Source organism: Leptosomus discolor, chromosome 1, assembly GCF_034619465.1.
Source record: "Leptosomus discolor isolate bLepDis1 chromosome 1, bLepDis1.hap2, whole genome shotgun sequence".
Taxonomy (NCBI): Eukaryota; Metazoa; Chordata; class Aves; order Leptosomiformes; family Leptosomidae; genus Leptosomus; species Leptosomus discolor.
In genome coordinates, this window is record NC_141391.1 from 155,332,529 (window position 1) to 155,344,885 (window position 12,357).

General features: G+C 42.1%; 1 protein-coding gene across 2 annotated transcripts in view; it reads left to right on the top strand.

The window, feature by feature from the left end:
- Window positions 1–202: 202 nt before the first annotated feature.
- BRAF (B-Raf proto-oncogene, serine/threonine kinase) overlaps window positions 203–12,357 on the top strand; it is an 82,146-nt gene continuing 69,991 nt past the window's right edge. For both annotated transcript variants that reach the window (XM_086479446.1, XM_086479452.1), the window contains exon 1: window positions 203–254. The gene's annotated coding sequence lies outside the window, so the exon portion shown is untranslated. The remainder of the gene's footprint in view (window positions 255–12,357) is intronic.

Genomic DNA, 12,357 nt, shown 5'->3' on the forward strand with positions numbered 1-12,357 from the left:
CTGCGCTCGCCCCCCTCCCCCCTCCCACTACGGGTCGCGGCTGGGGGCGTCCCGGCGGCGGGGACGCGGCTCCCCCCTCCCCCTCCCTCGCCCCAGCGCTTCGATCCAAGATGGCGGCGCTGAGCAGCGGCAGCAGCGCGGAGGGGCCGTCGCTCTTCAACGGGGACATGGAGCCCGAGCCGCCGCCGCCCGCGCTCGGCGCCTGCTACGCGGCGGGCAGCGGCGGCACCGCCGACCCGGCCATTCCGGAGGAGGTGAGGCCACACGGCGGCTGCGGCGGCCGCCCGCCCCCCGCCGCCGATCGCGCCCCCGCCCCCTTCGGCCGGCCCGCACCCGGGGGCCGCCGGCGGGCCCGGCCGGGGAGGCGGCGGCGGCGCGGGGCTCGCCGGGGCCCCGCGGGGCAGGGTGAGGCGCGGGGCCGGCGGCGGGGATCCCCGCTCCGGGGAGGCCCCGGCCTCCTCCCCCCTCCGGCGGCGGGGGCGCCGCTCGTTCCAGCCGCCGCCGGTGATGCGGTGTCGGGGCGGGGACGCTCCGCGCCTCGCCGCGGCCTCGCTCCCGCCGCGCAGCCCCCGGCGCCCGCAGGCAGCGCCCGGGGCCCGGGCCCGCTCTGTCCCGGGGGCGGCCCGTGCCGCCGTGAGGAGGCGGCGCGCCCGGACCCGCGGGGGCTGGGGGCCGGGGCTTCCCCCGCCCCGCCGCGCTCCGGCTGGGGAGGGCCGTCGGTCACGGTCGGGTTTCAGACGAGGCCACCTCCGTGCCCCTGCTGTCACGCTTGCTGTTGCCTGGCGGCTGTGGCCGACCGAGCTTTTGCGCGGGGGGGGTCGTGATCGGTTTCCCTCTGTGGTTTGGAAACGCTCGGAAGGTGTTTTACAGCCGGGGTTGGGTACGGTACCCTGTGTGAATGCTGGCCTGGCTCCCCGTTTAGGAAACGTTAACGGACAGGGCACTGTGCAGGCACTGAGGATGTCAGGCCTCTGGTTTGTGTCTGTCTTACATACTTCCTGTGTTTTGGGGCATATTACTTAACTTCCCAATCCCACGGAGAGCGAGCGGTACTACCTGTTTTGCTAGGGTTAAAGTGTAAGTTGCTAACGCTTCTGAAATGCTTGCAGAAGGTGGAATAAAATGTACCGTAACCACACAAGGTGTTTTGCAGATTGCAATACTGTAGGCATCGAAGTCAGAGCGAATTGCCAAATACCATGCATCAAGTCTGTTCTGGAGGTAAATACAGATGCCAGAAGCTCTGCCTTCTTGTTCCCAGTGTTAGTTGCTGAAAATTATTTCAGCTCAGCTTTCCCAAGCGTGTCTGTGTAATTGGGACAGGACCTCTCACCTGCCAGCAGGGTCTTGTGGCCCTGTGAGGTGCTGAGCCCGCTAGGCAAATGGCTCCTTGCTGCTGCACAGGGAGAGCCTGCAGCAGGGAAAATGAGCTGGCTTGGATCATCAGCTCACACAGGGGCCCAGTTTGACTCCCCACTCACCAGAAAAAGGCTATCTTTTTATCCATTTTATTTATTAATAGCATAGTGGTTTATAGTGGAATTAATGAGTTGAGAAGTTTGATAAGTGCTGGAGCTAATGCTGGATAGACAGCCAGAAAGGAGAAATAGGGCAGGAGTCTGCCCCTCTCGATGCTAATGAGAGGTGAGATTGGTTCCCTTGTCTTAAGTATCTGCTGGCTTACTTGCTGAAGGCAGGCAAAACTCAGCAGTATACATGTATTTTACACCTAACCGGCAGGGTGATTAAATGCTTTGAGTAATGCAAGTCCCGTCTTAAGTTTCCTGAGTAAGGAGAAACTCTCAACTGGTGGAGAAACCTAAATACCTGAAGAGTGGGGTTTAACAAATGCTTGCTTTCAGCAGCAAAAGGAGGTTAAAAAACTTCTTTCTGACTTTTATTGCCCAGATTGTGCTGGTGCAGCTGTGCATGGAACTGGATGTCTCGGTTATTTCTGCCATAAAAACCCCAAATCTCTGTGGAATTATTGCAGTAACTGGTTTATATTGTGCCCCTAGAAACAGTAATATCAATACAGCTGAGTTGGGTAAATAAACTGCAGCACGAGAGAGGAGAGGGGAAAGCAGTGGCAGGAGGCAAGAATTTTTTTTAAAATCGATTTTTCTACCAAGAGGGGTGTCTGTGAAACTGCTGTAAGTCACTTGAACTTCAAAAATGTTTTAGCCTGTGTCCCTCATTAGGTATGACTCCAAATGCTAAATTACATAGTGTAGCTTCTTCTCCCAGTGCCCTGAATACCTTACATCCCTACATGAGAGAGAGGTAGAGAGAGAAATAGTCTGGTGTCTGGAGCAGCTGTCAAACAGAGAGGTTGGTACGTTGCAGGTATGGATGCATATATTCACGTTTAGGAGGTGTGGGGAGGGGTGTTCTTGTATTATTTAGAAGCAAACTTCTTATACATTGGAAATACTGAAACACACAGGTCTGAGTTAGAGCTGGTGCTAGAATTTTTATTTTCTGATGTGGTTTTGCTCTTTAGTTAGCTAGTTCTTCCTCCAGTCGTAAGTAATTAAATTTTATTCACTGAATAAGTACACCTATTACTTCATCTAAACCTGTACTTATAATGAAGTTCAAGATCAAAAAATCGCTGATACAGTTAAAATGGAAACTATCCTTAATACTAAACCAAGCCAACTTGAAGTGTAATGCAAATTCAAAGTGACGTAGGTCAGAAAAATAATGAAGTGCTTCTAATTGACTCATGGCTCTAATGCAAGTGCCTGATCTAGCGTTTTGTTTCATTCCTTCAAGACAAGGTAGATCTAAGCTGTAAAAGTGACTTTGCTGTGGAAGCCCATCAGGGAGCATAACCTCACTTATTTTGAGGAGATACCTGGAAAGGTTTTAGTTCCCTAGCTGCCATCCTGATTTCCGGAAGGGAAACCTTCAGTTCTATACTCAGTTTCTAGTTTTAAAAGAGGGGTGGACAATAAGAATCTCTGACAGACCTTGGAGTAGTCTTACACAAACTTGTAAGCCCTCTGGTAAAGGAGGTATTCTGTGTCAAGGTTGTAACTTGAGTGCTTCTGTGTTGGTTAAAACTATATCAGTGTCATGAGTTCAAGGGCTGGGGTTTTGGTCAAGGCCAGTTTTTAATCAAATAACGAATTTAGTTCTTCAGAAGTTGCCTCAGTTGCCTAACTGCTGATGCTGAAAATCTTCTTCTAATAATGAAGTAATTATGTAAGAGTATAATAATTGCTAAAGCTTTTTTTTTTTTTCTGTATTACAATTCAAGATTAGTAAGAGTAGCTGCGCATGCACTCAGTTCAGTTAGGAAATAGGTACTTCTTGGGAGCATAAGGATTTGAAAAGGGTAGGGGCAAGTGGATTTAGCAGAAATTTTCCTCTTCCGCTCACCGTTCCATTGGTGGTGTTGGGAGGCCTGGGACGAGTGCTGGCGTCTGGAGGCACGTAGGTTGGCTTCTTCCCCAGGATGAATTCTCGGGACAAGAGATTGTTTGGATGGAAGGTTTTCAGAGTATTACAGGGTTGTTGATATAGTAAGGAGTGTGTGACAGCTGGGAGGAAAGGCTCTGTTCTTGTTGCTAGAGATTATTTACACCAATATTAAATAATTCAAGTGGGATTTTCTGTACTTGGAGCTTTGTGCCCTGAACTGCTCTTTGGAAGACAAAAATTACTTTGAAGGTTGTGAAGTGAGGGCCTGAGCTGTTGGACGGTCGATTGTTTTCTAGGCAGCAATGCTGGAATTTATCCTGCATGAATATTAGTTATATATTTAGAAACCTTAATCTTATAAAACAGATTTAAGGAGAAGAATAAAATACATAGAATGAAAAGGCGCCTCTAACCTTATAGTGTGAAGTAAGTGGTGGGTTCTCAAAGTAACGTAGGTACACCAAGAAAAACTACGGGGGTGTTTTTGTCGCAATAACATTTAGGGAACCTATCATGCTGGGATTTAGAAGAACTTTCCTTTTAAGTTTCTGTTTCTCTGAAGAGTTTACAATTAAATGTGCTACTTATTTGGAAAGTTGAAACTATATAAGCATATTTTTACTTAATTGCTTTTGTAGTTTTGGGAATACATTTTGTGTTGAATCCCAATTATGTTTCATTGCTTTTGCGTTCAGTGGTTGAGCTAACTTTATAGTCTGTGAATGACATCCTATTTAATTGGGAGGACAAGTTAAACTTTTAGCTACAAGATGCTTCGTATCCAGCTAGTATTCTACAGGAGTATTTCTCAAAAGACAAGTGAAATAATTATTTTGTTTTGCACAGCAGAGCAAAGGCCGTAGCTGAATACTGTCTCTGACTTCGAGTCACAGCTTTGAGAAATACATGGTCTAGCAGGGGAGAGTCTGTACAAGAATAATAGGGGTGATCTGAAGTCTAGAAGATCAGAACTTTGGGGAAAGACAGAAAAAAAAGACGAGGTTATTTGAAAAAGAGATGGAAATTGTTGAATCTGGTGCAAAGAAGAATGCAAATAACTTGTTCTTGAGGCTTGTGGCAGTGACTACCAGAAGTAGTGAGTTTAAATGGCAGCAGAGGAGATGGTTTCACACTACTATTAGACCATTTTCTTCATGGCTAAGGATGCTGAAGCATGAAAATAGACTTTCTTAACTTATTTATAAAATTTCCATTAATAGATCCCATTGCTTCCACAGGCCAATACATGTCAGGAGTGTTTGGGGAAGGTTGATCCAGGTGTAGAAAAGATGATGACTTTGATGACCTCATGTCTTTTTTTCCTCGGCCTTTTTGTGATTTATTTGTGGCAAGGTAGATCAAACATTAGAACGCCACCTTGGAATACTGGCTTTTCGTGGGGATATTAGAGAGATTTCTGCTTATGATGTTTTTCCCAAAAGGCAATAGGATTAACAGCTCTGTCCTCTGGTAGCTTGTTTGGTTACACAGAACTTGCTTAATAGAATAGTAGCTTCTTCTGAGAAGTTTTGATGTCTCAGGAGGCTTGTTCCTTGTCTCTCTGGATATTCGCTAGCTGATTGGATATAAAGTGTTTGGAACTGAGTTTTTTGTTAATTTATGTTGTTGCTTAAGCCACTAATGCTATTCCCATTTATATTTTGTTGTAATTGTTAAAGACTTCTTATTTTTAAAGCTGTTCTAATAATATCCTTCTTGATAGTTGTTTAGCCAGGAAAGGCAATTCTTTGTTGCATGCCGTTAAAAATACTGTAGGGCAAATGAGGGTTGTTTTTTTTTTTATGGCAATATCTTTTGATAGTAGCATTTTTTTTTTAAAACAAACAAACTGGAAAAAAAAAAGTTTTTCCTTAAAGCTCCAATTTTCCACTTTGTTTTGTTATTTTGTAACAAATCTGTATTTCAGTTTTTATTAATTGTTATTTTTATAGAAAATTTGACTGCATGAAATATTTTGGAGGGAATTTCAATTAGAAGGAAGTATAATTTTATCTGTACATCCAAGAGAAACAGAAGGTTTCAGATGATCATGAAATCACTAATTCTCTTCCAGTCCAGCTTTAGACAGAAACTGCTTCAGGTTTAAGAGGTTTTTTTTGGGGAACGCTTTTTTGGCCAAGTGTCAGTTTTGTGTGAGTTTTTTCAGTTTGAACCGCTCACTTTTGAAGGGTGGTGTGATGTATAGTATAGTAGAAATGCTCTCTCCTAACCACAGTCCCTAACGGTTGGTGCTGCTCCCTGTCACTGTAGTTGCACTGAAGTCAGTCAAATGGTGCTCTGCCACCCAGACAGGGAGGTTTTGCTGTTGCCCATGCCTGTGTTGAGCTGGCTCGCTGCCTTGTGCCAACTTAGTACCATGTAGGTCCTTTCCCAAGTTGATTCAACTCGCCAACACTAAAGAAAATTAGCATCGCTTTTGCTGATTAGTTTTCTACAAGCTTGGTGAACTAAATCTCCTCAACGTGGCACCTAATGAGCTCCAAACCTGCAAGGTAGGAGACAAAAGGAATGTGGTTAGGGGAAGTAGTGGTAGTATGGTGGGTGCCCCCTCCCCCTGCCTTTTGTTCTTTTTTTAAGATCATCTCTGTCCCATGAAACCGTACTGGCCTTAATTTTTTATATTCAAATGAGAAGTCTTGTTCAGCTGAGGCTTCCTTAGCTGGGCTTGCCAGGTTTAGATCCTGACATGTGAGTTCTTTATGGTCTTGAGCTTCCCGTGCTAGGTTGTAACAATATCATTTGGTCTCTCTGGCCTGCTTCTGAGCATACCTTTCGCAGAAATATGATTACATGCCGTAGTTTTGCCAGTGTGGCAGGGACGTGAAGGTCCTTTGTGAGCTTCTTGTATATAGCAAGTATACTTTTCCAGCAGCTTTGACCACATGAGAGTTCTAGGTACAGTATTTCGGTTTTTGAGGTGTGAGGTGGTTTTCGTAATTTCAACTGTTCACACATCTGTGTGTGAACGCAGCTACTTTCTCATAGCTGGTGCAGGACGCAGACGTCAGTATGCGATACACGTGTTTCTTTGCTTCATTTTTTTTATTCCAGTTGTTCTTCAGCTTTCTGGGCGTACAATGGAATCCTCCTAATCTTCCCTCCTGTGTGCAGCTTCTTTCCAAAATGATGAAATATGTATTTGTGCAACTGATTTCCTCTTCTGTGGCCAGTGCTAAAGTTAAACAAGACTCCTTGATGCAGAATTACATGCCTTTTCCTCTTTTTTTTCCTGTTTAAACCGCTTGCTGCAAGTGTTTGGCTTGTTACTCCACCTTTTTAGCATTTGTGTGTTTTGAAGGAGCAGCAACAGTGCCTGCCTTTATTCTTAGTTTCTGATGACATTTTATGAATGTGGACCCTAACAAAAAAAGGGTGAAACGGGGAAAGGTCTAACTTTTAACCATTCCCATTGTCTGAAGGTGCTGTGAGTTCAGGCGCAAGTTTTCAGGGAACAGTGCTGCCAGCTGTCATCCCACCATGACCCTCCCCAACCAACATGAACGTTAAAGATCAGAAAACAGAACCTGTGCTCTTTTCAGACTGGAGCTTGTCATGCAGTGCAGGTATAGTAGTGCTTGGCATCAGATGAGTTCTCCACGTTATTGATACTGAATTCAAGAGATCATAGGAGTGTCTTTGGGCATTGAAGGAAGCTTTTGTTTTTCTAAGGCACTTCTGATCAAGTGCAGTATTTTTGGGGTTCTCCCAGTATACCTGCACAAAGTTTAGTGTGAAGAGGCAACTCAGTTGCTACATGAAGGGTACCAACTTTGAAATCTTTCTTCCAGGAGGCAAGCAAGTAAGGTTGTTAATGAACAAACTGTACTTGCAGTTTAAAAATATGTTGCGTAATTAGGTGGTGAGGCTTTTTTTTACCACAAAAAGGGGGATACAAGCTGTAATATCTTCATCTCTTACATAGTGGGGCCCCTTAAACAGTATAGTCATTAGTAAAGCTGTTGTTAAATGCAATGATAAATAGTAAATACTCTTCAAATGCAGCTACATTGTGTTCAGTAAACATTTTCTGGTGCTTGGAGCACAGACTTGGGAATTTTTAATTGTGGTTGTTTGGGTTTTTTTACTTTGTCAGATAAAGGTATTGTTTTGAGGGCATTTCTGATGTCCGAGTAGCGTGTCTAGTTTCTTTCTCTCTCCTACTAATTATTCACTAATAGTGCTTGAAAAGCAGCATAAAATCAATATGAAATAAAATACATCATTATGACTTTAAGATGTTGGTAGTATTGATGTGTTTGGAACTGGATGGTTGTATATTGGTGCCTCAGTCTTTGAACTGGTTTTGTAAATTTATTCATTAAATCTTAATAGGTCAAACATTCTCTCTAATTAGTTGTAAGTAAATAGATTTAAACGTGAGTCTTTAGCATCATCTCAGGTAGCTTTCAGAAAGGATTTCTTTAAGCATTCTTATATTTTGCTAGAATACAATTTGTAAATGCTGATAAAGCCTCTTGTGGTGTTTTTAAGCTTATGTACTTTGTTGAAGATTGGTGTAACTTTTTCCAGTCTTTTGATTCAGTAGTTATAGGTTATAAGTCTTGCAGCATGTTTTATGTACTAAATAGTTCTTCAGTTTGATCAGCTGAAGTTTGAGTGAAATGAAAATATCTTTTTCAGCAGGTTGTTTGTTTTTTTTTTCCAGTTTTCTAGACTAAATGGTTGTTTTGAACATCCTTCTATGGTAGCTGTTTTATCTTGGTTTGGGTTTATGTTGTGTTTTTTTTTTTTTTAAAACTCTCCTAACTCTACAATGAGTGGCAAGGAACCAGTTCTGCCTTTTAATTTTTTTTTTTTTTTCATGTTGGTACGAGGGTTACTAAGGCAGCATGTTCTGCTGAGTGGAACATAGAATGCCATTTAGGAGAACATGGTTTCTGTGGCAGTTCCTTGACACTCTTCTGTGATTGGGAGCAAATTATTTGTGTTTTACAAATTAAAAAAAATACATTTGCTCTGTTTCAAGTTTTGAGGCCTGTTTGTGATAAAAAAGGAATACCTTAGTTACTTCATTCCATCACAGATATTTCTGAACAAACAGAATATTTTTGTACTTAACCAAGAATTCCAGCTGACTCTTAGGTTTCCTGACTGGTTGGTAGAAAACACATGCACAGTGTAGCAGTAGTTCAGTGGTGGAATATTGCAAAATGTGTTACAAATTATTTTATGGATTGATAAGATGAACTTTTAAATAGATGCTGATTATGCTTTCTGTGTAGTCTAATTAATTGTGTGAGGCTCTGGCAAGGAGAGAGCAGAGTAAGTTCTTTAGTTCAGCTGAGACTGAGTTTATTTGTTTTGTCGTTTTAATTAACGTGACCCAAGCTGTGTAAAAGCTCTGCTTGCCCAGTCTTTGCTTCATATAGGCAGTTATTGTAATTAGCTGGTTGGCTGCTTGCTTTCCATTACAAATATGACTTGTCTTCAGCTCAAGGTGTGCGGAGAAATAGTCTGGTGTATGCATGGCAGTCTTTTTTTAAAATTTCACTGCTGTATGGATTTAACGTGTTAGCAGTCTGAGGTAGTTACCTCTCTAAAGCAAAATTGAGTTCTTAAGTAAGTTGCAAAATCTGGATAGGTGTCACACCCCCCCCCTTTTTTTTTTAAAAAAAAAAAAAACCTGTAACAGTCTACAGAGAAGTTATTAAATTCATACATAAATACAGCAGATTTTATGAAACTTGATCTGTGCATGATCCTCGTGACTACTGAATTAGTACCAAAGTGAATAAAAGAGACTAGTAGTAATGCAACTCAAAAGCCTCGAGGAATGTGTAATTAAAGATTTAGTTAGATCAAAGAAAGCTGTGCAACTGGTGGTTAATGAGAAGGATACAGACACCTCTTATTTTTCACACTCTGGGATTCTACTGTGGTAGAAAACATTTGTTAACTTTCCTTTTTATAGTGCTTGGAGGCAAATTCTACTTAGCAGCAAGCAGCAAAGATGGCAGGTGGTGGAAAAAAATGGGGAAATGAAAGAGAATTGAAACTTAAACAGGAAGGTTGCTGCTTCATGGTAGCCTGAATCCACGTAACTGTGGGCTGTAGAGAGGAAAGGTGACTTTTTGCACCGGCTCAGGTGGTCACTGGGTCCTTTGCCAAGCTGTTTCGGCACCCTAGGCTGACAGAAAACTAACCGTGAGAAACAGAACCATTTTCTGCTTGTTTGGCGTGCTGAAATGGTTCAGCTAAAGATTTAAGTTTGGGAGAAAGAGTAAGGAAGGGAGCAGGGTAAGTAGCCAAGGACACTAGGATAATTGCACCCACCTTCTAGGTGCCTAAGGCTCTTGGTAACTTTGTTCTTATAGAGAAACTGCTTAGTTGTATTACAAGGGTGGTCTTTATTGACCATTATCCTTAAGGATTTATCATTGTATTTAAAAAAAATTTTTTCAACACTTGCAAGAAGTAAGCAACATTTGAAGTCTGAATTCCTTTTGTTAAAGAGGAGGCAACTTAAGAGGCAAAGAGGTCTGACCCACTGAAAGGGTGTTTATTCTGCTTTAAAAGTAGAGCTGAATGATGAGCAATTCAATTTGCATTTAGAATCAAACCAAGTAAAAGACATAGATTGCGCTCAGTTGCAACTGATGGTTTGCAAATAAATGAGCGATGCAAGAATATTAAGTAAAAACTGAGTGTTAGTAATACCAGGATTTTGTGTGGTGGAAATCCTCTGGTAAAGAAAGCAACTCTTCTAGTGTGTTTGTCTTCCACTTACTTTTTCAGTAGAGTTTCTGCTGCAAACTCCTAAAAGACGATACTCTGATACTTGAGCATTAAGTTGGCCAGATGTTTCCTAGTTTTTTGGAGTAGGGAGGGAGTTGTTGGGTGTTTGGTTTTGGTGAGGTTTCTTTGCTTAATGGGAACACTGTCACAACAGACTTAGTTGAAAACCTGCGTTACTGATTGCAGGGGGTTAAGAATTGGCCTTTCCTTCCTAAAAAATGTCAAATGGAAAACATTTTTCATCTTTAAGCCTTTTTAATGTTTTACTAACTGCTGTGCTTACAGCAGATGCCTGCTGGTAACAGTACTGTGTTAGCTGACCTAGTTATGATCCTAGTCATCAGTCAGGATGGTACAGAAAAATCTTGTACCTCTTCTTGGGGATTTTCCTTCTTGAACGTACTGTTATACATCTTCACCAAGGCCATTCTTCATCAGTGTAGAAAGATATGTTCATAGACTTTTGTGAAAAAGGAGATACTGGATCCTTTTTCTCTTGGCTACAGTAACTCTTGTAGATCTTGTGGGCTGTAACTTATTTATTATTTTGTGATTGTAAATTTTAGTGGACTCATTCTGAACTGTATAGCTAGCCAACAATGAAAATAGACTGTCAAATTTTGTATCTCAGACACTGTAAAGGAGCTGTGATAAAAATGACTCACCAACATTAATAAAAAGTTGAGGAAGATAATCTAGGAAGGCAGCCTCAATGCCGATGTTCATATCGCTTGTGTAAACTCTGTGTGAAACTCCTTGCAGGCTGGTTCTCAATTCCATGAAGTTTTCCAGCTGTTTGTATTTTTCATATTTGTTTAATAAAAAGTTTAACTACACTGTTGAAAATGTGGTAAGCATGAAGAGCCAGCAGAGAGTAGGAAAAGTGCAAAAATTAACACTGTGGATGTGCGAGTTGAGAGAAGCTTCCACTGAGAGGTGGAGAAGAGCTAGAGCCTGAAGTGTAGGAAGAAGGAAAGGACTATCCTTCCCACTGTATGTGCATATTCCACCAGATGACTGCAGAACATGAAAAGCAAGCTTTGTAAGAGGCAAGAAGAGGACTAGCATCATTTAAGGTTGATGAGGGGAGAAAGTATCTCAAGAAAAGACACCAAAATGTGGGGAAGAGGTAACAGTGACTTTCAGCAAAGAAACTGGTAGATGCGGACTCTGCATCTTGACATGTGAATGCTGAGGTGGGGTGCTGAGTTATTAACTCCATCCATGTGTCCTCTTCCCTCTCTTTCACTCTTAACACTTCACTTTCTAGTTAGTTCAGACATTAGTCCAGCTAAGAACAATCTCATACATGACAGTTTTCTGAAGCGTTTTCTGACAAAGTGGATCCTGTCTCAGTGGACCAAGCAATTGTATCGATTGTACAAGAAAGAAGCCTGAAGGGACTGATTAGAATAGTATTGGGTAGGTATTGATGATTTTGTTGTCCTTATAAAGCAGTTTCCATATCAAATGCTTAATTTTTTTTTTTTTAATTACCTAGTTGATTCTATCGAAGTGTTCTCCATCATCACAGTGTGATAGTCCAAATTCAGGATATACTGTGACTGGACAAATAATGGCTTTTTTTCTTTTCAGAATCGATTTGAACTCTTGGGTGTCTTCTACCAAATGTGAATCGTACGGTTTAGAGTTGGGATGTTTTGCAAGATTTGAGTACTGATGTCAGGTGCAAAAAGTGTAAAAGGTAGTTTGCTTTGTGCTGTCTCAGGCAATGTGTATTTTGACAAGCAGCAAAGGGTGTGAAAATAACTTTGTCTTATAGCCTCGCATTTGTGGAGCCATGGTCTTCCCTGAATAGAATGGATTTAGGCTTCTACTGTATCTGACTTGCCTCTGGCTTGAAATAGGTCATCGTCTTTATTACATTGCAAGGGAGCGCTTATTTGCAAAATTAATGCACAATTATCCACAGTAGGCAGATACAAGTTGATATATTCCAGTACATCTGGAATATTTCCAGTCTTCTGGCTGCCTGTGTCCATGTTAGCCTGCGTCATCTTCCTTGTGTCAGCAGCAGTAAAAGGAGAATCAAATCTAATCTCTTGTGATAGAGAATAACCTCAACCTAATGCTACCAGATAGGACAGAAAAATTTATTTGAGGCTTTTTTTGGAAAAATTATAAGGTTAT